A 24,894-nucleotide genomic window follows, 5' to 3' on the forward strand; every position below is an offset into this window, starting at 1 on the left:
GTCAACCACTCTGCAGTTTGTAAAGGTTACTTGGCATCTGTGTGTCTATTATTTTCCTGCATTTGTTCCCATCGTTTTATCTCGCTGGAGTTGGTTGCTATTTGCTCAACTTTGAAGGACAAGGATTAACTAATGCTAACCCTTAACAGAGGTATGGCAGAAAAAGAGGTTTGTGTCCATTTTCTATTATCACTAGGTTCTTGTTCTCCCATTTTCTGATCTCCACCCCTTCCTAACTTTGACACAGATCTGACCTCAAATAAGGTGGAGATGAGGGGTTATTAAAAAGCAAATGAATGCAGAAAAACAACTTCTCTGGTTGAAAACAGCCTTATGTGACATCGATATTAGTCTGAAACATTTATTCCAGTGCCAAAATGTACTAAAAAGTGTATGTATGATAATTTTGGTCATAGTCAGTATATTCCAAAACTGATTTGTGCGATTTGTGTAACTGAGGTCGTCACGACTTACATGAGGGTTGAGTTTGGCCATGCCCACTTGCCCACTAACACGAGATGGTAATGCCTAGGGAGAATTGTCATGCACAGAGAATATGCTGCGCTGATTGCGCTCTATCCAATCGTAGCAGCAGAACCTTCAGACAGTGAGACTGTCCTGCCCATTGCGCAGCGCCTCGGACTTGTTTACATAAGACGACGCGTTGCCAATGTTCTGTTGAAAGAACACTTGGCCCCTAAGCCCTTGATGGAGTGGCCACTTGTTGATGTGTTTGATAGGGATCACTCCACAGTCTGCCACTGTTTTGGGAAACTGCCACTGTCAATATTCCAAAATGCTAAACCCATTCGCAAGCATCTTGTGTTCCGCCACATCCTGTTTTGTAACATGATTCGCTATGAAACACTGCCAGCCAGATGCACACTGGTAAAAGTTGCACACGGCGTCACTCGCCACTGATTTATATGCTGATTTAGCTAACGTGGCCTGCCTGCTCAATGTGCCTGCTAGCTCTAGTGATTTTGAGAACTGATAAACAGTGTGTAGCATGTGCTTATTTACAACAGTTTGACAGCTTGCTGATGAGGAAGTTGAAGACATGTTCTCAGAAGTCTGTTCTGATCGCAGCCAACAACAGCTGACTCAATAACGTCACTGCCTGCAGTGCACTGACTACACTCTTTGAAAAGATTGTGATATCTAGAACCTAAAAGGATTCTTCAGCTGTCCCCATAGGAGAACCCTTTGAATAATTATTTTTGGTTCCAAGTAGAACACTTTTGGGTTCAATGTAAAACCCTCTCCACAGAGTGCTCTACATGGAACCAAAGATGGTTCTACCTAGACCCAAAATGGGTTCCACCTGGAACCAAAAAGTGTTCTCCTAGGGAACAGCCCCCCAAAAACTTTTGGGAGTGTAGTTTTTCCCTTCCCCTTTTTTCTACTTGAGAAATACTGCACCAAACACCTTAGCTATTGTATATGTAAAATTGCGTGAGTAAGACCTTGGCAAAACATCAAAATGAATGACATATATCTTGATTTATCTTTCTTGACTATTTTGAGGAAGTGGTAGTGGCTATGTCAAGAGGGACAAACAACAGTAACTGCCATGGTACGATATGTGAAACTAACACACCCAAGGAACACCCACATGAGCAGCAGAGAAACACGGAATCGGTGCGTTCGTACATTTAACTGAAATAAAGTAGGTTTTACTGACCTGTTGGAAATTAAAGCATTCAAAACATATTAAAAGCATGACTTTGTTAACACTAACATATATCCCGTGTTGTATAAAATGAGGTATGTGATGACAGGCAGGCCACAGGTCTACTGCATTGGGAGCCTTTACAAGGCTATACATTTCATTTTCAAATATCTCACTCACTAGACTAGACCTAAGGAACGATAAAATACATCAATAAAAGGGTATTGATGTTGTCAAATGTTAATATGTCATCTATAAACCCTGACATACTCTGTCACCCAGATACGGGCTGTGCTCAGTCCTGTGTTGTCTCCTCCTGTTGTCGCATCGACCCAGGGCTACTCATGAATCGCTTCTGCTGTAAAACGTTGCATGCCAGGACAGGCATGGACATTAATCAAAGTTGATTTGAAGTGTGAGGGCACAAGTGCTTTTGTGCCGAAGAACTGTTTAGCACAACACCGGCATGTTCGCGGGCCCGCTCCTGAGTGTAATTGCAGCACAAGGAGGTCATAAATAATGTATCCAAGATCACTTACACCTCATGAAGCAAGCCATAGGTTTAGAGAGAGACCCCATTTTCAGCTCAAAATACTAGATTTGGCTCTTTTGGCTGCACTTTCCAGGGAAAACAAGACCTCTAAAAAGGGCTTTGAAACAGTTTAGGGCAATACGAAACATAATAACATCAAAACAGTTTAGATGGTGCCACAGTTATACAATTTTTTTGGCAGTTATACCTTTAAAAAAACATTACAATACATTCAAAACAGATTTCACAACATATTAAGTGTGTGCCCTCAGCCCCCTACACTACTACAACATATCTACAGTGCATTCTGAAAGTATTCTGACCCCTTGACTTTTCCGCATTTTGTTACGTTACAGCCTTATTCTAAAATGCATTAAATTGTTTTTTTTCCCCTCATCAATCTACACACAATACCCCATAATAACAAAGCAAAAACAGGTTTTTAGAATATTTATCACATTTGTTAAAAATTCAAACCGGAAATAACACATCTACATAAGTATTCAGACTCTTACTCAGTACTTTGTTGAAGCACCTTTGGCAGCGATTACAGCCTCAATTCTTCTTGGGTATGATGCTACAAGCTTGGCACAACTGTATTTGGGGAGATTCTCCCATTCTTCTCTGCAGATCCTATCAAGCTCTGTCAGGTTGGATGGGGAGGGTTGCTGCACAGCTATTTTCAGGTCTCCCCAGACATGTTCGATCTGGTTTAAGTCCGGGCTCTGGCTGGGCCACTCAAGGACATTCAGAGACTTGTCCCGAAGCCACTCCTGTGTTGTCTTGGCTGTGTGCTTAGCCATGTAGTCATGGCTCTATGTAGTACTGTGTGCCTTCAAGCAGTTTAGTCACCTCAACTTGCTCAATTTCCACATTATTCATTACATAATTTAGTTGAGGTTTAAGGTTTAGTGAATGATTTGTCCCAAATACAATGCTTTTAGTTTAAAAAATATATATATTTAGGACTAACTTATTCCTTGGCACCCATTCTGAAACTAACTGCAGCTCTTTGTTAAGTGTTGCAGTCATTTCAGTCGCTGTAGTAGCTGACGTGTATTGTGTTGAGTACTCAAAGCCAGTGGCATGTCGTTAGTAAAAATTGAAAAAAGCAAGGGGCCTAAACAGCTACCCTGGGGAATTCCTGATTCTAACTGGATTATATTTGATATGCTTCCCTTAAAGAACACCCTCTGTGTTCTGTTAGACAAATAACTCTTGATCCACATTATAGCAGGGGGTGTAAAGCCATAACACATAAGTTTTTCCAGCAGCAGACTATGATCTTTCTTGTCAAAAGCCGCACTGAAGTCTAACAAAACAGCCCCAAAATCTTTTAAACATCCATTTCTCCCAGCTAATCATCAGTCAGTTGTGTAAGTGCTGTGCATGTTGAATGTCCTTCCCTATAAGCGTGCTGAAAGTCTGTTGTCAATTTGTTTACTGTAAAATAGCATCGTATCTGGTCAAACACCATTTTTTTCAATAGTTTACTAAGGGTTGGTAACAGGCTAATTGGTCGGCTATTTGAGCCAGTAAAGGTATTCTTAAGTAGCAGAATGTATTTTTGCTTCGCTCCAGGGTTGAGGGCACACACTTTCTAGTAAGCTTAAATTGAAGATATGGCAAATAGGAGTGACAATATCGTCCACTATTATCCTCAGTAATTTTCCATCCAAGTTGTCAGACCCTGGTGGCTTGTCATTGTTGATAGACAACAATAATTGCAACAACAGATAAAAACAGTTATTCCAATTCTCAATATTAACTGGTAGCATTTCAATTGCTATATATATATATATATATATATATACACAATTACTCTCTCATCTCTTATATATATATATATATATATATATATAAGAGATGAGAGAGTAATTGTGTATATATATATATATATATATATATATATATATATAGCAGACCAGTTGTTATTGCTCTCAGATAATGGCATACAACGTCCTTTATAGCCCAACATTCAAACAGCTAGTATCCTGACTCTAGACCGCCCCTTTGTGGCCATCTGATGAAATGCCTCACAAAGAACGTGCTCTAGGCACATTTACATGTTCATTAGCTCATTCTCAATATATTCTCACATTCACTGATTACAGGAATCTCATTTCTGATATTTTCCTGTGAGGAAAATAAAATCATTCAAAGTTCAGAGTTGTGTATCTACCAAGAAGGTTTGAGATGTCTTCTACATCAAATCCAACTGAAATGCAGCGATCATCAGATCTTTCCATATCTAAATGGGATCCTCTCACTCACTAGCTCAGTTAATGACCAGACCCCATTATGTAAATCTGAGTACAGCCACTAATAGTGAGAAGTTGCTCACACAAACACAAGCACTGTCTCATTGCATAGATGGTGCTAATTGGACACTCCTTTGGTATAATTGCAGTGACTGAGGCCGTGCCCTCAGCTAACCTCTCCTTTAAGTATTGTTTTGCAGCACATAAACAGTACAGGGAGCAATTAAGATGCGGCTCGTAAGCACCACTTGGGGGACCAATCAGCAAAACCATGAGAGAGACGAGCTGAACAGGGGAGGGACAGGGATATGCTATGGTACCCAGAGAAACACACAACCACAGCCCAGGAGCCTGTCAAACAGGTAGATATTACACATTTCTATGCAACAATGTCTAGCTAGTTTAGAAACCTTACTTAAGTGTACAGTCCCCGTAAGGGTTACGTTATAGTAAGAAGAAACCATTTTCTTTTGATAAAAAAAAGAATGTTTATTTTTTACAGGTTTGATAGTGTTTATTTGAGGGACAGACTGTCTTGTGTACAGTATCTTGCCATACACATCTCAGTACAGTGGAGCCACTTTATAGGATCCCCTTTCTTCATTTACTTTGCCCAATCCAGTACGTACTGTACTTGATTGCACAGTCGAAATGAGAATGAGTTTAGCGTATTAATATTTTGAACTACTGTATGAATCATTTTCAACAACTTGGCACCTACGAAACAAAATACCTCTGACGAGGCCAATGGTTTGAATACTTGCTTAGAAGAGTCACTCAGAGGCAAGCGAGTAAAGGGTTTCTGTATGAAAAAACAGATTTGCACCATGTAGAAGGGATACGATCAGCGTGTTAAGGATGTGCAACAAGGTGTGCATTACTGTCAAGAAAATCGATCATAGACATAATATAAAAGCACAATTGTGACTAAATAAATATGACCCATTTATTGGAAGAGCACCGTATGAAACTTAACAAAAACCATCTCCAATCTGACATAATGCTAAACCAGTGAGGTAATCACCCTGACCTAATCTCTCAATGTTATTCTATTTTATTCTCCCCTGTGGAGATCATTCACAGTAGGTGCCTATTCCCAAGAGTGATCCAAGAGTGGAACAAAGAAAGAATCTCCCTCGCTGTGTGATCCAAGGGTGGAACAAAGAAAGTATCGCCCTCTCTCTACCACAGACTTTGCCCACCCTCTATGACTAAGTTATGCCCTGTCATGTAGTCGGAGGCGTCAGATGCCAAGTAGACCACTGCAGCTTGCAGGTCTGTCACTAGAGCCAGTCGTCCAGCAGGGATATCTGACAGCCAGCACTGCACCAGAGGCCTCAGACTCTCTGAGAGGATGAGAGGGGTGTCAACAATCCCCCTGAAATGAGAGAGGGAGAGACAAGGATGGAGGGAGAGAAAAAAAAATCAACAAGAGGAATCAGAGACATCAGACTTCAGAGCCAGGAGTGACAGCGGCATCGTGTTTCAGAGCCACCGCTTTGGTGACAAAAATAAACCCAATTATCCTCAGAGAAAGGGCACGGCGCAGCATCTCTGATGGTATTTACAGTGGGACTCGTGCCGTTTAATGACTGGCACAACGCAGGAAGCGCCACCGGCTACGATGGGACCCTGGATGTAATTTGCCTTCAGGAGCCTGTAGATAAGCACTTTCTCTGCGTCTTGCTCACAATCTCACTTTGATTCCTGCCTGATATGTGCTTGAGCTGGTTTGATTTTCAGGCAGAGTGCTTGAGTGGCATTTAAAGGAAACAGGTGTGTTGGTACTGTAGCCATTTCCTCGTCTGATTTCCTCCTCTGAGACATAGGCACTTTCAAGTCTAGACGATGCCTCTTCCAGTCTAATGTCAGCATTAGTGTATCATGACCAATGATTTTCTCTCCACCTAATGAAATATATAACTTGGATAAACATGTCAACACATCTGTGTCTAATGTGAGACGACTTCAGGCATTTCACACAATCAATATGACAGTAGCTAAAAGCTTCACGGTCGACTCATCTTTAGCCCAGACCTAACATGTTTGGCCTACAGTATTCCAGGCTGTGCCTTGATACAAATTCCAACATTTGGATAAATTAGCGCCTCCAAGGAGCATGTGACACCATAGTTAACATATTCCACCTCAATTATATTTCTCTTCAGTGCCCTGTTATCTGGAACCTTTCCTGGCAATCAGAGGTGCTGTTTTCCCTCAACCAATTTTGCAGATAATGCAGCTTATCACCGGCGCGGCTAAAGTTGCCAATGAAATCAGGCTGCAGTCAACCTCGCCCTCCGCTAATTGTGTCCCTTTTTTTATGCATATTTACCGACTGTCACTTCAAAGAAATCAGCGGCCCATTGAGACAGCCAGTTAGCAGGGGGAAAGAATTGCTTCTTTGCAAATTAAAATGAGCAAACAAGCTGGCAATAAATAAAGCAAAGCGGCGACTGGCGCATGAATGGGCGCTTTGTTCTGGGGCCGTGACGGGGCCCGCCGAGCCGACTCACTGGACGGATTTGCTCAGGGATGGCTGTGGCTAAGGGATGCGCCACCGAACACACAGGCAGAACTCTTTCTCAGCCCTCGTCTTCCCACCGCACGGCTTCACAGGCAAACATACACAAACAACAAGCTATTGTTGTGGAGCCACTTGTAGTGATGATGCTAATTTGATTCCCTAATTGAATATAACAATTAGAGCAAGTGTTTGGTTGATTCATCCCTCAAGACGTCATCCAATTAAGCTTGAGCACATTGTTTGAGGACTTAAACTGGTGCCTCATTCTCAAATGGAGCCATTCCAGAGGAAGAAACCACTCAATCACTGCTCAGCACTATAGTTCTGTAATGATGTGCTATACTGCACTTGGCAGCTCAATAAAAAAAAACTATACATGGGCTTTTTGTATGTGTACATTCTTAATACAAGTGAGGATTGAAATCTTCTCCTTTTTATCTGTGCCTAGAAGTGATGTGTAAACTGTTTTGGCATGGGGATACAGTCCCTGACATTGATACTATACTGTAGGTCTATTCTGTTTATAACAAACATGGGAGACAAACACTTGCGGCGAGATGCAGTTGACTCGGACCCCTCTGTCTATCCACTCTGTGCCAAGTGACTGTCAGTTTGAGCACTCCTGCCTTTGAGGTGTTGTAGGCAAGCTGCTTCTGTGGATGGGCCACTGCAGAGGAGGGGGACAGGCAAAAGAACAAAGAGACCACTGTCAACCAATGTGAACATGTCACCTGTTTTATCTCTGACCATGTAAGTTGCACTCAATGTCTAAACACCAAACCTTACCCCTTTAACAACCATGAAACACATTCAATACACACTTTCTCCGAGAGTACCCCTGTGTGTAATTCATTTGGTGCGTTGCTTTCAATCATAACTCAGCTCCCTGCTTTCATACTGGATGCTACATGAAAACACCTCCATTAGCTGCTGGGGACCCCGTGGATGAAGCCATGTCAAATTAATTGCTTGTAATGTCCGGTTCTGCACCGTGTTCAGCAACAAAGGCAACACACCATTTGTTTGCCTTGACCATCACAGATGCTGCACACTGCATGGGATGCTGGGACAGCGGCTCATTTTCCTCAGGTTGATTAATCATCACAAGGAAGCCTCCAAGTTACATACAACTTTAGTAGTTAACCTCGTCACCCCCGTGATCTCACTGCCAAATTGCTTCGGTTGGGACTGAGATGATAAATATGACACAGCTGCAGAGAGGCAGGGGCCGGTCCTGGGGAGACAGACTGGACTGGAGCTTCTGTTTAGAAAGTAAAATAGCTGATGTGAGAAGAGAATGCTTCCATGGTGGAGTGAGGAGGCTGAGGAGGAGGTGCAGGCCCCTGGGTAGGGCCCCAGCCCAGGAGGAGAGGAAGAGCACGTGAGGAGGAGCAGAGCCCAGGGCTTACACCCAGATTGAAGGTGAAAGCCGATTTATCAGGACAGGGAAAAAAGCCTAACAGTGCTAATCCTCACTGAAGACCTGATGATACGGCTCCAAAATACCATTCAAAACAGGCCTTCATCCTTCAAATACACCTGCATTGATGTTTTCCGCCTTTAAGAGCAGTAATCCTTAGAGAGGTAGAAAGAGAGGCAGAAGGAGAGCACTCTCTAAAACCCTCTAACATTCACCCTGCTACTTAATGCCCATTCTAAGTGGGGGAAAACAAGCCCTTTCATCAGGCAGGCCTACACAGAGTCAAGTCCTCGGGACAGAATGATTGGCTCTTTATAAGAAAGGATACCTTGTGCTTATGTACGTTAACATGCTGATGGCAACTGCAGGTACAGTGGGGCAAAAAAGTATTTAGTCAGCCACCAATTGTGCAAGTTCTCCCACTTAAAAAGATGAGAGAGGCCTGTAATTTTCACCATAGGTACACTTCAACTATGACAGACAAAATGAGAAAAAAAATCCAGAAAATCCCATTGTACGATTTTTTATGATTTTTTTGCAAATTATGGTGGAAAATAAGTATTTGGTCAATAACAAAAGTTTATCTCAATACTTTGTTATATACCCTTTGTTGGCATTGACAGAGGTCAAACGTTTTCTGTAAGTCTTCACAAGGTTTTCACACACTGTTGCTGGTATTTTGGCCCATTCCTCCATGCAGATCTCCTCTAGAGCAGTGATGTTTTGGGGCTGTTGCTGGGCAACAAGGCCACTCCAGGACCTTGAAATGCTTCTTACGAAGCCACTCCTTCATGCCCGGGCGGTGTGTTTGAGATAAACTTTTGTTATTGACCAAATACTTATTTTCCACCAGAATTTGCAAATAAATTCATTAAAAACCCTACAATGTGATTTTCTGGATTTTTTTCACATTTGGTCTGTCATAGTTTAAGTGTACCTATGATGAAAATTACAGGCCTCTCTCATCTTTGTAAGTGGGAGAACTTGCACAATTGGTGGCTGACTAAATACTTTTTTGCCCCACTGTATATCTAGGGCTGTTGCGGTGACCGTATTACCGCCACACCGGCGGTCACGAGTCATGATGGCAGTCAAATTCCACGTGACCGTTTAGTCACGGTAACTAGGCTTCTCCAAGCTCTGATGCTGCTGCTGGACATTAGTATCCTACCAAACTTGCTAACTGCCTGGTATTCAGCACCCTATTGTCCCTCTAATCACTCTGACAATGCAAATGTAAAATAAATGCAAATATAATCGAAAATCTAATCAAACACTTCATGAGAGCCCATGAGCTCAGGTTGCACAACATTTCTGTAGGCTATGCAATTGTGTGAGAAAACAGGAGTCATGGCCTTTCCTAAAAAGAGGAGGATCCCATCAGCTTTCTATAGGCTAAGCCTACAATATGTATTTCTCAACATTCCTTATATTAAGCACATTGCTTATATTTACAACAGGAGTATAGCCTACCTGGTTGGCATGAAAATTAACCACTGGAAAAGCGTCCTCCATTCGTTATTTAAGTGCATACTGTAGATACAAAATGTTCCTGCTGCCCCTGTTTCGATACAGGTGTATGATAACGGTCCATTCTAAATCAAAACAAATTTCACTCATATATTATTTAGTATATGTAAAGACAAGATTAAATCAAGAATAGTCTGATGGGTGACAATATTAGCCTATCACTTGTGAATGATATATTATCACTTGTGAATTCTGCTTTTTTCCCGTGACTTTTTCTAATCATAGTCACACACATCATGTAGCCTAGCACATAGGCCTATATGTTTTAATAAGGTTTGTATCACAACTAAAGTGGCCAAATAATTTCTTAAAATTAAGAACACTAATCCACTTTACAAGGGGTGTAGGACCTAACTAGCATACATAAGCAGCGCATTTCAAGTTTGGGGAAGATAATTTGCACCATAAAAATTTTTACCTTTATAATAAAAGCATTGCATGCATAATTGCAATTTGCAGTCACTTGTGATATTGGTGTTTTTCCGCTAATGGAACATTCACGCTTATAGCTTACTGCTTATAATGTGAAGAAATAGCCTAGTAGTTGATCAACATTTTAAGCTAAATATTCTGATCTGTTGCGTCAGCCACATTACATACAAAAGGTTTTTGATACTAGTGGTTGTATTAATTTGGGATCTATCACATCGCACAGCTGTCCCAGACTCTGTTTGGAATATCTATTTCTCGCACAGAATAGAATAGGTCGACTTCTGTACTATGGGGGATAGTATATTGACATAGGCTAGTGCTTTTGCTGTTCATTAAGCCTACTCATCTTGTTGGCTGACGAAAAGTAAATGTGGACAGTTCTTCCAATATCTTCAATGCGCATGTCGGAATTGGATAAGGACGCGCGCAGTTGCGTTCCCGGTGTCTTCACTTGTAGCCTATGAGAAAGACCCGATCACGTGATGGAGAGCCATGTGTGTGAGAGCACATAGGTCAAAACAAATCAACATAAAATGTTATTGGTCACATACACATGGTTAGCAGATGTTTTTGCGAGTGTAGCGAAATGTTTGTGCTTCTAGTTCTGACAGTGCAGCAATATCTAACATGTAATCTAACAATTCCACAACAACTACCTAATACACACAAATCTAAGTAAAGGAAAGGGCACAATGGGCACTGGCCGCAAAAGGCATGTATTTTTCTAGGGTGCATTACGGCCACACAAAGGAGATGTCGCCGTGAGATTTGAGACATTATCAAGTGCTTGTCAAATTGTGAATGAGGGACTGATGAAGTGTATAAAGACTCGTGTCGTGTCTTTGGCTATGCCGGATTAAGTGATATGACATGATATTCTATAAAATAATTTATCCGTAATTAATATTACCTGATTGAGCTAATCATGTAAATGTAATTAACTAGAGAGCCGGGGCACCACAAAATAATATTTATAGAGCTGTTATCTTCTGAATAAACTCTTAAAGACCTAGTAATATTTTACATCAATAGCAGTCAATATAAATCGTCATCTTAATTCAGTCTCATCTGAAAGTTGTACATTCTTGGTTATCTGCACAAACCCTGGCCTACAAGTTGAATCAGAAATACAAAATTGGGTTTAATGATTTATTTACTAAATACCTAACTAATCACACAGAATTACACATACACATCATTAAATCATAACTTGATTACAAATTATGTCATAAAGGAAAACGTCCCTAGCGGGCGGAACAGATAAGACAGCTTGTTACACAAAAGAAAAGGGATGGGTTTGAGTGAAAGAGCGGAAAGACTGAGGGACAAAGGTAGAAGATGTGCTATCGTAAATACAGTATCTTATGCATTCTAAATTACCGCCCTTTTGGAAAAGGAAAATGTAATAAATATTTACTCTGAGCTGCGCTTCGGTAGGTTGGTGGTAGATGGAAGGCCGTGTTGCCAAACCGAGTCCTTTGTCCTTTGAAGAATGTCTCTGGTGGTCAATTGGAGACGTTGTAGTAACGTCGTTGTGTGGTAGACGGGACACTCTGTCTGTTCCTTCCTAACCTACATTTGCAGCTGCTGTTGCTAACTCAACGGCTAGGAGGTATCACTTCTGTAGTGAATAAGAGTTCAAAGTTCATGCCATTCGCAACCAAAGCTCACGCTGATGTTGGCTTTGTTCTGTAGTTATTATCTGAACCATTCTGACATCGGACAGTCGTCCTCACATCCTCGGAACAGGAGGTTATATTGTCATCAAGGCTTTATATAGGAAGGGAGAGGAGGGCGTGTTTGAAAAGTTTTATAGCCCATGTCCCTTCACAGGGGCGGGCCACTGATTGAGCAGAGCCCTACCTTATGAAAACCCAAATCTCACATTTTAGAAGATAAAATCACATTTCATCCCATCACAAATAATTTCATATTCAAACATTTAAATTGAACAACAATTCCATGTAAATCCGAAAGCTCTGATGTGTAGACTTTCCACTGTAAAGTTTATGTCATCTTATCATTGATGAGAATGTCTCAGATGACAACCGAACTGACATCCTATTCAATAAGTACCACCGCATATGTTCAACTGGTCGGTTTACCAGAATATAGTTCCATTTCCCTCCACCTTCTGATGTTCCCAGAATCTCTATGCTAACCAAGGGTTTTGCACATGTAACATCAGTAGGTTAGAGAGCGGAAAAAGGGGGGAAGATGTATTTATGACTGTCATAAACCTACCCCCAGGCCAACGTCATGACAACTGTGTGTCACGACTTCCGCTGAAGTCGCTCCTCTCCTTGTTTGGGCGGCGTTCGGCGGTCGACATCACCGGCTTTCTAGCCATCACCACTCCATTTTTCATGTATCCATTTGTTTTGTCTTGTTCCCTGCACACCTGGTTTTCATTCCCCAATCATCATATGTATTTATTCCTCTGTTCCCCATCATGCCTTTGTGTAGGATTGTTTTGTGTTATGCTGGTTTGTTCCGTGTTTATTGTTTACATGAAGATTATAAAGTTAACAAAGTAACATAGTTGTGTCTATTTTGGCGCATTGACACTTTTGCCTAATTTTGGTTGGAGGTTTTTGGCGCAGCTGCGTCCTGCTGTTATTCTCTCCTGCCAAATAAAGTGGACTGTTCACACCTCTCTGCTCTCCTGCACCTGACTTCTCCACCAGCAGCGCCCAGCCTTAACACGGCAAAAAAAAAAAAAAACAGAGCTCGTCTTTCAAGCAACTTTTCTCTAATCATCACTAGTCGCATCATGCAGCCTTACAATGTATTAAAAATCCAAAAATATAGCCCAACGTTTGTAGAACAACTAAAGTTACATTAATAACTCTAAATTAAGCATATAGGAATACTTATTTCTTTGTTAACCACTCAACACAAAATAGTTGCATGTGTGCACTCCCTCAAATTGTTTGGTGAAAATATCCTTTCTATTTTATTCAGCTTTGTTCAATTGTATTCTTTTTACTATAAAATACTGCCATGGAATTCTAAGCAAATCTTGTCTGCTAGAGGAACTAGTGTCGCCCACAGCCATTTGGCATAGGCAGATCAGGACATAACATAATGACAACTATTTCTTCATATCATGCTTCTTTATACCTGTCTAAAATAGGTAATAGGTTTATTGTGAAGGAGAAGGCTATATTACATTGATTTATTAGACTTTTTTTTATGTAGATGTTTTAAATGTAGATCTGCATCAGTGGCTTGTAGGCCATGTGTGGAAGCCAGGAGATGCTAAATGTGTTTATGTTAATTAAACGGTCAATTACCATTAGCCCGAAAGTTATTTGCTTGACAATCACTGGCTGATGAAATTACGTGACCGCCACAGCCCTAGGCATATTCATTTGAATGACAGTTCCACTGCAATGACTCCCTCTATTCTGCTCACTCAGGTCAAACACTGCACATCCACTTCCCAATACAGTCAAACAGCATGAAAAATATGACCATATATATTGGAATATATATTGTTAGCATGTATAAATGCACTATATATACACAAAAGTATGTGGACACCCCTTAAGAATGAGTGGATTTGGCTATTTCAGCCACACCCGTTGCTGACAGGTGTATAAAATTGAACACACAGCCATGCAATCTCCATAGGTATATATAGAATGGCCTCAGTGACTTTCAACGTGGCACCGTCATAGGAAGCCACCTTTCCAACAAGTCAGTTCGTCAAATAACTGCTCTGCTAAAGCTGCTCCGGTCAACAGTATGTGCTGTTATTGTGAAGTGGAAATGTCTAAGAGCAAAAACGGCTTAGTCGCAAAGTGGTAGGCCACACCAGCTAACAGAATGAGACCGCCAAGTGCTGATCGCGTAGTGTGCAAAAATTGGCTGTCCTCTCAACACTCATTACTGTGTTCTAAACTGCCCCTGGAAGCAATGTCAGCACAAGAACTGTTCATCGGGAGCTTCATGACATTAGTTTCTATGGCCAAGCAGCTGCACACAAGCCTAAGATCAACATGCGCAATACCAAGCTTTGGCTGGAGTGGTGTAAAGCTCGCCACCATTGGACTCTGTTAAAGCATGACAATCCCCTCGTGCACAAAATGAGGTACATACAGAAATAGTTTGTCGAGATCGGTGTGGAACAACTTGACTGGCCTGCACAGAATCCTGACCTCAACCTCCATTGAATACCTTTGGGTTGAATTGGAACGCCGACTGCGAGCCAGGTCTAATCGCCAAACATCAGTGCCCGACCTCACTAATGCTCTTGTGGCATAATGGAAGGAAGTCCCCTCAGAAATGTTCCAACATCTAGTGGAAAGCTTTCCCAGAAGAGTGGTGGCTGTTATAGCAGCAAAGGGGGGGACCAACTCCATATTAATGCTCATGATTTTTGATTTTCGAATGAGATGTTCGACGAGCAGGTGTCCACATATTTTTGTTAATGTAGTGTACATTTAATGCTCCTCCTCCTGTGTGTCTGACCATCATTCTCCTGAGATGGGGAGGGGGGAAAAACACATTTTATTCAGCAGATGGACAAAAAGCTGTCATTGTGCATTTTAATTGGACATTCACGGCTGCTTTTTGGTACCCTACTTGGCTAGAACAAGTCCCATCTGATTATGCATTATGACAATATTATAACAGATGTCCAGACCAATAAAGTAAATTCCTTCAGGACTGCTGGTAATGTGAGTAATTGATCACTTTTTTTATACCGGCCTCTATTTACCAGCATGGTCCTGTTTTACAGATTGCCCCTGTAGTTGGGACTGAGGCCCATATGGTACAGGAGTTTATTGGCGATTTGACTATACTGCTGATGAAGTGCTGCTGTTCCTCTGGAGGAACCTGTAGGAGGATTTCAACTGGGCTGTGAATAACTCAGATTTCACAATGCACTCAGTAAAATCTGAAAGCATCTTCCGCTGCTTAAACACGGCCCTTGGCACAGGCAGGCAGGGTTGTTGCACAGGAACACCCTTTACATGTTGGACCTCAGGTTGCCTTTCTTCCACATCCTCCCCACAGCTCAGGGGACGGATGTTTATTATGATGCAAAACTGCCTTTAATGAGCAGCAATCACAACTGTGCGTTTGCAGCGGGAGAATAATGGGGGGGGGGGGGGGGTTGGATAAATCACTATAGCATTGGCCTGAATAAACAGTGATACGATGAAGATTAGCAGTAGTAGCAATTATACTGTTAGACATAGATTGCATTTGAGAAATGGGTCACCAAGTTCTCTTCCTCTAATGTCACTTTAAGCTCACTAAAAGACACTGACATGGCAATACTATAGAAGCCCGGTCAAGTCTGTTTGCAACGCTACAGAAACGAATGGTATACAATGGTGTTCTGGTGCAAAACAGCACTGTGATGTGTATTACATGTACTTCTTAGCGTAGGAGACATCAGTGCAGCAACAAAGCTCATCTCATTATTCTTCACTTGGCTCACCATTCTTCACTTGGCTCACAATACATGGAGATGAAAGGAAGACAAATATACAGGATAGATAGAATCATCACTCACCTATTAGACTGGCCATGGACGCTGTGTTAATAATCTTCCCATATCCTTGCTTCAGCATCACATGACCTGCAGCCTGAGGCGAGAATTCAGGGGGAATGGACGTATATTAGGAACATTCTTCACACTTTTAGTATTGACACCCTATTGCTGCATTTCCCATTGAAGATTTACCCCAGGGTTTTACCCAAAAGGCTCAGACTTCTCTGTTTCCATCTTTGCAGGCCGGCACCCGTGTCTCACTGGACCATGGCTCTGATGGGAACGGATCTAACTTAAAGGCAAGGTTGCATTTACATAACAAGGGCTAACTGTGAACTTTGACACCTTCTCACGAAGCAACATTCCTGAGAGGAGGTTGTTGATTCTGCTCGCCACAAATCTTTAGTGGCCGACCACAAGTCTTTAGTCTTTAGAGCGACAGGTAGACTAGCGGGTAGAGTGTTGGGCTACCTGACGCTACCTACCCGAGCCGACAAGGTTAAACATCTGTCGATGTGCCCTTGAGCAAGTAAATTAACACTAATTTACTCCAGCTGAACCTGTAAAACAACACCTTTCACTGCACCTATCCAGTGTATGTGACAATAAAACATCATTTTTGTAAGTCCATTTTTGTGTGTGTCACAGTCCTGATAGAAACACTATCACTAGAGCTGACATTAACATAAAACCTTAGCGACCCACTGGTGTGGGGGTAAGTCACAATGGCAAAGCACCATTAGTGCACACTTTTCATTATTATTCATACTTACTCAAACTCTCCTATATATTTCATGTGTAACTTACAGGCCAAACATTCCCCCCAAGACACTTAGACATGTAAGCTGAACTGAAATGCAAACTATATTTTTCTATGACACAGTTATGACCCTCTGAGTGATGGAATAGATCAAAACAGGCCTACAGTAGTATACAGTAGAGGAGTTAAACACCTGACAGGACGTGAAAGTCTCCTTCAAGTTGACATCAAAGGTTTGGTCCCACTCTTCCTGACTGGTGTCTTCACTGGCTGAGTTCATGTGTATCCCTGCATTGTTGCATGCTATTTGGATCTCTCCCCATTTGGACACAATGCTGTCAATCATCCTCTCAACATTCACGGATTTGCTGATGTCAGCAGTAATCCGTGATGTCAGCAGTAATCGCAATGCAATTGATCCCTGTATTAAAAAGTAGTGGCTGTTTAAAATGTGACAATAGGCAACATGTCTAGACTAAGGATTAACAAGGGTAACCGGGGTCCCGGGACAGTCCCGGAAAACAATCTCCACATTTCAGCTCAAAAAATTATGACAAGACACAGGAAATTACAACATTTTCCCCAAACGTTGCACTAATGCAATTCCACAAAATGCACAACATGCGCAGCAGTAGATTAGCAAAAAAAGTTATAGCATATTATCCAAACAGGTTGTCACATGGAAGCCTTTAGCCTAGTGTATTTACTTCACACAAAGTCACCATAAATTCAAAGCACACGCATAATTGACAGTGCCGGACTTCACGCGCAACCTGAAAAAAAGTTAATAAACCCTACAGGAAACCCCTACAGTATAGCTCGAAAAAATAATGTCTCTTTGAGCTGTCATTGCGACTCTTCAGACAGTCCCAAATTTGACAGGCCTATGCACATTTCACTACATAGGCATCTCTGTCACAGACATGAAGTCTGTTAAGAATTCAGAGGCATGAGGGAAAATTCTATCATCTTCTCCTGTCCTAGAGCCTAGGCTATTTTTCTATCCAGTTCCAATCTAACATGAATCTCGCATGAAAATTCCTAACTTTATTCTGTAATCCATAGGTAGCATTATCAAAACACGTCTCTCGCCTATGCATGTCAAAATCCTGGTATGACATTTCCCCCGCTTCTCTGCGCTGTCTCGTACTTGCTGCCCATATGAGAGCTTCGGGAGAGAATGTGTGATCAACAAACTGTATGAGAGTAGACACAGATATTATTAAAATAGAGTTGGTCCCTGTTAGATACCTTGATATTGAAACTATTTCCACTTTTCATCTCCATGTTATTCATGAGCTAATATACTATCTGTATAATCATCAACTTGATCTAGCCAAATATAGGAGATATTCTGTCATTAGTTCAAAGAGGTTATCTAGCAAGCTTATTAGCAACTTTGGTCATTTGACTTTAGTTTGACTGCCGTTACAAAGTTTGTATGATTCGACAAAGCTATATTCGGGGTGCAATCTGTGTGGAGATAGTCTACTGCTGAAATGTGCTGAATTAATTGAGGAACATGATAAATAAGAATTTATGAAAGGCCTGTTTCGCAATTCACAACAATGTCACTGGCGATGAAAGATGGTTACTTTATCACTACGAAATATTCTTGATTTGCTCTGAAATCATTACATAGTGGCCCAGCCAAGCCAACAAGATGGCACATCACCTCACTTATTTTGGGAGAATCCTGGCATATTGACCATATCTTGGTTTTAAACACTTTAAATGGGCACTTCTTGTTTTTCACTGGGACTGTCTGGATAAATATGAATTATTCCTGGTATTGAAACTTGGTAGATTTTTGGGAAAATATTCATCCCTAGTCTATACTGATAATATTGAAATCATTTATATAATTATTTGTCTCCATATGTAAAATATGGTGCACATTAAAGTTTTTTTGACATATAATATAGTCAGTTGGCCCTGGAATTTTACAATATACAGTATTTACTCTACTTGTCCGTGAGAGTAGAGCACCATCTGCTGGCAAATACGTGGAAGTGTAATATGAAATGCCAACACTGTAACAAACAATCAGTGTTGTTTTCTACTGACAAATCCTTACCTTTCAGCCACGCCCTGAGCTTTCCCTTGATCCATGTCCACGACAGCCACCTTGGCTCCAGCCTCTCCCAGAGCATGTGTGAACGCCCTGCCATACCCTGCCCTGTCACATAGGCCACCCTGCCGTCCAGACGCATCCGGTCATCCACCTATTCACACCACGGAATATCGCATCGTATGTTACCTTGCTCTGAGACACAAGTTGTGAGTAGAAAACGATCTGGGAAAAAGTCTGTATGAGCTGTTAAGTACTGTAAAGGCACCATTTGACTTATGGTAGTAGTAACCACCGTTGCCAATGAACAATGGTAGTACCAATGCTAAAAGTAAACTTGGACAAAAAATGAACTAAATGTGGTTCTGAGAATGTGTCTTACACTACCTGTACCTGCACCTACTCCGCGGATGATGCTGATCCCATTTCCGAGAGGAAAAATGACCTTGAAAACCAAACGCTTCCTCATTAACACAAGAGAAAATACCCTGTAATCATCCGCCACTTTACAAGCCACGTCTCCCCTTTGACCTGCTCCACACGAGGATCACTTGTGACAAACTGGTTAAAATCTCAGAAGCGCCAGTCCGTTTTCATCAGGGGTGTCCTTTAGGTGGACCTTAGCCTTGAACAGAGAGTTATCCACACATATCACACCACTCAGCCGCAGGAGGTTGTGGTCCAGGATGAACTTGTAGTAGTTGATGTAGTTGTTCTGGTCGGCGCCGACGAAGACCACGTCAAATTGCTTGGCTGCTGCAGCCATTTCCTTTAAAAAGAGACAGAGCACCGAACCATTCCCTGTCATTGAGCTAAATGTACGGGATTACAGTGTATTTTCATTTACCCCTACCAGACACTCACATAATGGTTATGTTATTTAGCATAGCCTACTTGCTACACTCATCATACGTATTACACTTTTAATATAAATAGTTATGCTTCCATAAGTGACTTGGTTTGCATTGTATATCCACATGACTTCATAACCTGGTTATTAAACAAGCAGATCAACACGTGAAATCACTGCAGGCTTATACAACATGCTTTAACTAGTCACCTTCAAGGTATCCATGGCAGAACATATCTTGACTGTTTCCTTCCTGCCATGTGGAGACTTGTCAAATATGGGCTGAGCAAATTCTTTAAGATATGGCTCGAGCTCACAGGCAACCAGTGAACCATCCTCGGGCAGTCCTCAGCCATTGACAGAGCCCCATACCCTGTGAACATGCCTATCTCAAGGATCATCTTGGCTTTACTCATGTGAACCAGCATTTTCAGAGTCTGGCCTGCCAATTAAACATAATGAAAGACAAATATTTAGCACATTTAAATATGTGTCTCTCTAACCATGCATCCACTCAACTCTACCCAATGCAGGTAATAAAGACAGCTCACCTTCCACATGCCCTGTGATGTGACGCACTCTTTCGGAAGCCGAAACAGAGTTTTGCCCTACCTCGAAAACTTTCTCCCAGTTGTGTTCCATCGTTGTGTTCCAAGAGGTTCAGTAAGACTTGTGCATGAGAAACCATGCATGTGCACTGTGTTTGTGGGACAGACACAGGAAATACTCACTGATACAGTTCGGCAAGAGGTGCACTTTACTGGCTGCTCATTTCCTCCAGGTAGCTGTCTAGACCACACGCTATGTCCAGGGCCTTCTGTAGGTTGACCCTCAGCTCCTCTGGAATGTTGGCATTGCCATCTGCTATCTCTTTGGCTTTTGGTTAAGAAATCCACCATGAATTCCATCAGGGTGTCAGAGACTGCAGAGAATACAAGACAAACAAACTGTGCACAAGCCTATACGACATAGGCCTAATGAATATTGTAGACCATTATTAGAGACAGGGAGGCAAAATTAGAGACAGGGAGGCAAAAAAAATGAGGTGATGATTAAGGTGAAGGAGTGATTCTAATGATAAAGATGTGTTATAATCTGACAGTTCAGACTACTCTGTGTCATAACAGAACTACACCACTAGGTGGACACAGAGCTCTACCAAAGACTGATGAGACCTGGAAGGAGGACTAATGAATTACCAAAACAGGTTGGGTTATAACCTTTGCATATTTGGAGCCTATTTAATTGAATTCAAATCAATATTATAATGTTTCATTTTTAAAAGCAAATATAACCCAGTGAGTACTGTCCGACACCCACATCCATGGACGTTGAAAAGATATTGAAATTTGGTCCGTCCTCCCTGGTCTCTATTTCAATGTCCACAGGTGTCGTTTTTTCCCCTTCTATAATTGGTTCAGATTTGGTCCGGTCCAGACCGGCCTTGATTTCAACATCCACAGACATCTGGTCCGAACTTGATTTGATCTGAACATAGATTTGATCTGAACATAATCTGAGCCAATCATAGATTTCTATGTTTCACAAGTTTGGAAAGTACAATAATGTAGAGTATAGTTCAGTATAATACAGTAGACCATAGTACAGTACAACACAGTATAGAAAAGTACAGTATAATGTATTATATTGTACTGTACCCTACTGTACTTTACTGAATGGAATAACGGTGCCGGAGGGGATGGCTGCCGTTTTACGTGCTCCTAACCAATTGTGCTATTTTGTGTTTTTTTTCTCACATTGTTTGTAAATTATTTTGTACTTAATGTTTCTGCTACTCTCTCTTATGACTGAAAAGAGCTTATGGATATCAGAACAGCGATTACTCACCTCGAACTGGAGATTTTGTAAAAAAATGTATGAGTCTGACGAAGGATATACTGGTGCTCCCCGACCAGGCCCAAATCCACGAGTGGGTATCCCGCCTCTATTATCCGTTATATTGGCCAACGTGCAATCACTGGAGAATAAACTGGAAGAGCTCCTTCAAGACTATCCTACCAACGGGATATTAAAAACTGCAATATCTTCTGTTTCACAGAGTCGTGGCTGAAAGACATCATGGATAATATACAGTTGGCTGGGTTTTCCGTGCTTCGGAAAGACAGAACAGCAAGGGGTGGTGGTGGTGGTGTGTGTCTATTCGTCAATAACAGCTGGTGTGCGATGTCTAATATTAAGGAAGTCTTTCGAGGTATTACTCGCCTGAGTTAGAGTACCTCACGATAAGCTGTAGACCACACTACCTATCAAGAGAGTTTTCATCTATATTTTTCATAGCTGTCTATTTAACACCACAAACTGATGCTGGCACTAAGACCACACTGAACCAGAAGCGGCGCTCCTAGTAGCCGGGGACTTTAACGCAGGAAAACCTAAATCCGTTTTACCTCATTTCTGCCAGCATGTCACATGTGCAACCAGAGAAAAAATAACTTTAGACCACCTTCACTCCACTCACAGAGATGCATGCAAAGCTCTCCCTCGCCCTCTATTTGGCAAATCTGACCAGTGACTCGCTCAATACGGAAATGGTCATATGACACGGATGCTACGCTACAGGACTGTTTTGCTAGCACAGACTGGAATATGTTCCCGGGATTCATCCAATGGCATTGAGGATTATAACACCTCAGTCACAGGTTTAATCAATAAATGCATCGACGACGTCGTCCCCACAGTGATCGTATGTACATATCCCAACCAGAAGCCATGGATTACAGGCAACATCCTGCTATGCTCTCAGACGAACCATCAAACAGGCAAAGCGTCAATACAGGACTAAGATTGAATCCTACTACATCGGCTCTGACGCTCGTTGGATATGGCAGGGCTTGCAAACTATTACAAACTACAAAGGTAAACCCAGCCGCGAGCTGCCCAGTGACGGGAACCTACCATACGGGCTAAATGCCTTTTATGCTTGCATCGAGGCAAGCAACACTGAAACATGCATGAGAGCACCAGCTGATCCGGACGACTGTGTGATCGCACTCTCCGTAGCCGATGGAAGCAAGACCATTAAACAGGTCAACATTCACAAGGCCGCGGGGCCATACGGATTACTAGGACGTGTACTCAGAGCGCTGACCAACTGGCAAGATCTGGGGACCCATGCCAAACCTTTTCAATCTCCTGAGGGGGAATAGGCATTGTTGCACCTTCTTCCCAAATGTCTTTGTGTGTTTGGACCATGGTAGTTTGTTGGTGATGTGGACACCAAGGAACTGGAAGCTCTCGACCTGCTTCACTACAGCCCCGTCGATGAGAATTGGGGTGTGCTTGGCCCTCCTTTTCCTGTAGTCCACGATCATCTCCTTTTTCTTGATCACGTTGAAGGAGAGGTTATTATCCTGGCACCACACTGCCAGGTCTCTGACCTCCTCCCTATAGGCTGTCTCATCGTTATCGGTGGTCACTGTTGTGTTGTCTGCAAACTTAATGATGGTGCTGCAGTCATGCTTGGCCATGCAGTCATGGGTGAACAGGGAGTACAGGAGGGGACTGAGCACGCACCCCTGAGGGGCCACCGTGTTGAGGATCAGCGTGGCAGATGTGTTGTTACCTACCCTTTCACATGGGGGCGGCCCAGGGTCCTAACCTTAGTGATAAGCTTTGAGGGAATTATTTGAACGCTCAACTGTATTCAATTAATACCATTCTCACGTCGCTGTTCCTTTTGTCCAGGTGGAAAAATGCAGTGTAGAGTGCAATAGAGATTGCACTTGATTTGAATTGAACTTTACTGTACTGTACCGTGCTGTCAAACTTGTGAGACTGACTAAATCTTTTGACATTTACATTTTGGGCTTTTAGCAAACGTTCTTATCTAGAGCTACTTATGGTCAGTGCATTCAACTAAGGTAGAACCAAATATCCCAGTCATAACAAGAAACACATTTCTGTAACCGTTACTGAGAATGTTATTGTAGTTGAAGTGTTCTGCTATTTTTTTCTGTTGGTCTGAAAACTTTGAACATGATCATTGCCAGTTCTAAAGCTTTTGAAAAAGTTAACATAAGTGCATGTGACAAATGGGAGTAATAATACATATTCCATATGCAATCTGGGGCGGCAGTGTAGCCTAGTGGTTAGAGCGTTGAACAAGTAACCGGAAAGTTGCCAGTTCAAACCCCCAAGCTGACAAGGTACAAATCTGTCATTCTGCCCCTGAACAGGTAGTTAACCCACTGTTCCTAGGCCATCATTGAAAATAAGAATTTGTTCTTAACTGACTTGCCTAGATAAATAAAGGTAAAAGAAAAATCTCTTTAAAAAAAAAAATTGTCTTCAGTTTGCTCCATTTTCCTATATATATTTTTTTAAAGCAATGTGATATAATAATGCTTTCTTCATTTACATGTATATATACGGTTGAAATTTGCCCATAGAAACAATGACCAAAAAATAAGTATTTTTAAGGTCAGTCAAATATGTATTTTAAATGTCCGGAGAATATGAATTTTCAACATCCGAAATAAAAGTATTTTTAACATCCGGAAAAGATGTATGTTCAACTTTCATCCAGAGACGAAAATGAACATAAATTTCAACGTCTAGAAAATACGCATTTTCAACGTCATTTTGCTAACTGGGAATCGATTGTGTAGACAATGTTCAAGTTTAAAGACAGCAACTATGTAGCCTAGCCTATCAACAACATCAGCTCATTCATTCCAGCCTGGTCTCATAGGCTAGACAGAACATAGTAAATGTAAATCAAGGACACTTAAATTAGTATTATATGTTACGTTTTGCTATGGTTACAAAGACAGATGGTTACTTAAGGCAAAAACGAAAGAACGGTGTTTGGTCGGGTGGATGGGTGGACGTATATCCAAAGGTTGCCAGTTCGAATTTCATCTTGGAAACTATAGCGTTGTAGCTAATTAGCAACTATTTACTACTTTTTACCTACTTTGCATGTTAGCTAACTCTAACACTAATCTTAAGAAACCCTTTAACTTTAACCTAACTCTTCGTAACATGTCATACATTTGACATATGTGTAACATAGTGTACGTTTATCAAATTTGCTAAATATTGTACATTTAGTACATTCGTAACATATAATAAATACTATAATATACTAGGTATTGGGGAATAACGTACAAAATCATACGAAATGCTCTGAAACCAGGTTGTTCATTCGAGTTTCTACAATCACTATGTTGGAAAGACCGACAGAGGCATTTCAAGTGTGTCCGCTCGGCTACGCAACGCTGGGATAATAATACATTAAAACGTCAACATAATGACATTGTATCTCGACCATACCTTTGGCAGCGTGCATGGTGAATGCCCACGACGTT

At 41.6% G+C, this 24,894-nt stretch overlaps 1 pseudogene; it reads right to left on the reverse strand.

Annotated features, from left to right (window-relative positions):
• Positions 1-5,460: 5,460 nt before the first annotated feature.
• On the reverse strand, positions 5,461-24,875 carry LOC109891515 (uncharacterized; annotated as a pseudogene).
• Positions 24,876-24,894: the final 19 nt, after the last annotated feature.

This window comes from Oncorhynchus kisutch, linkage group LG5 (genome assembly GCF_002021735.2).
Source record: "Oncorhynchus kisutch isolate 150728-3 linkage group LG5, Okis_V2, whole genome shotgun sequence".
Taxonomy (NCBI): Eukaryota; Metazoa; Chordata; class Actinopteri; order Salmoniformes; family Salmonidae; genus Oncorhynchus; species Oncorhynchus kisutch.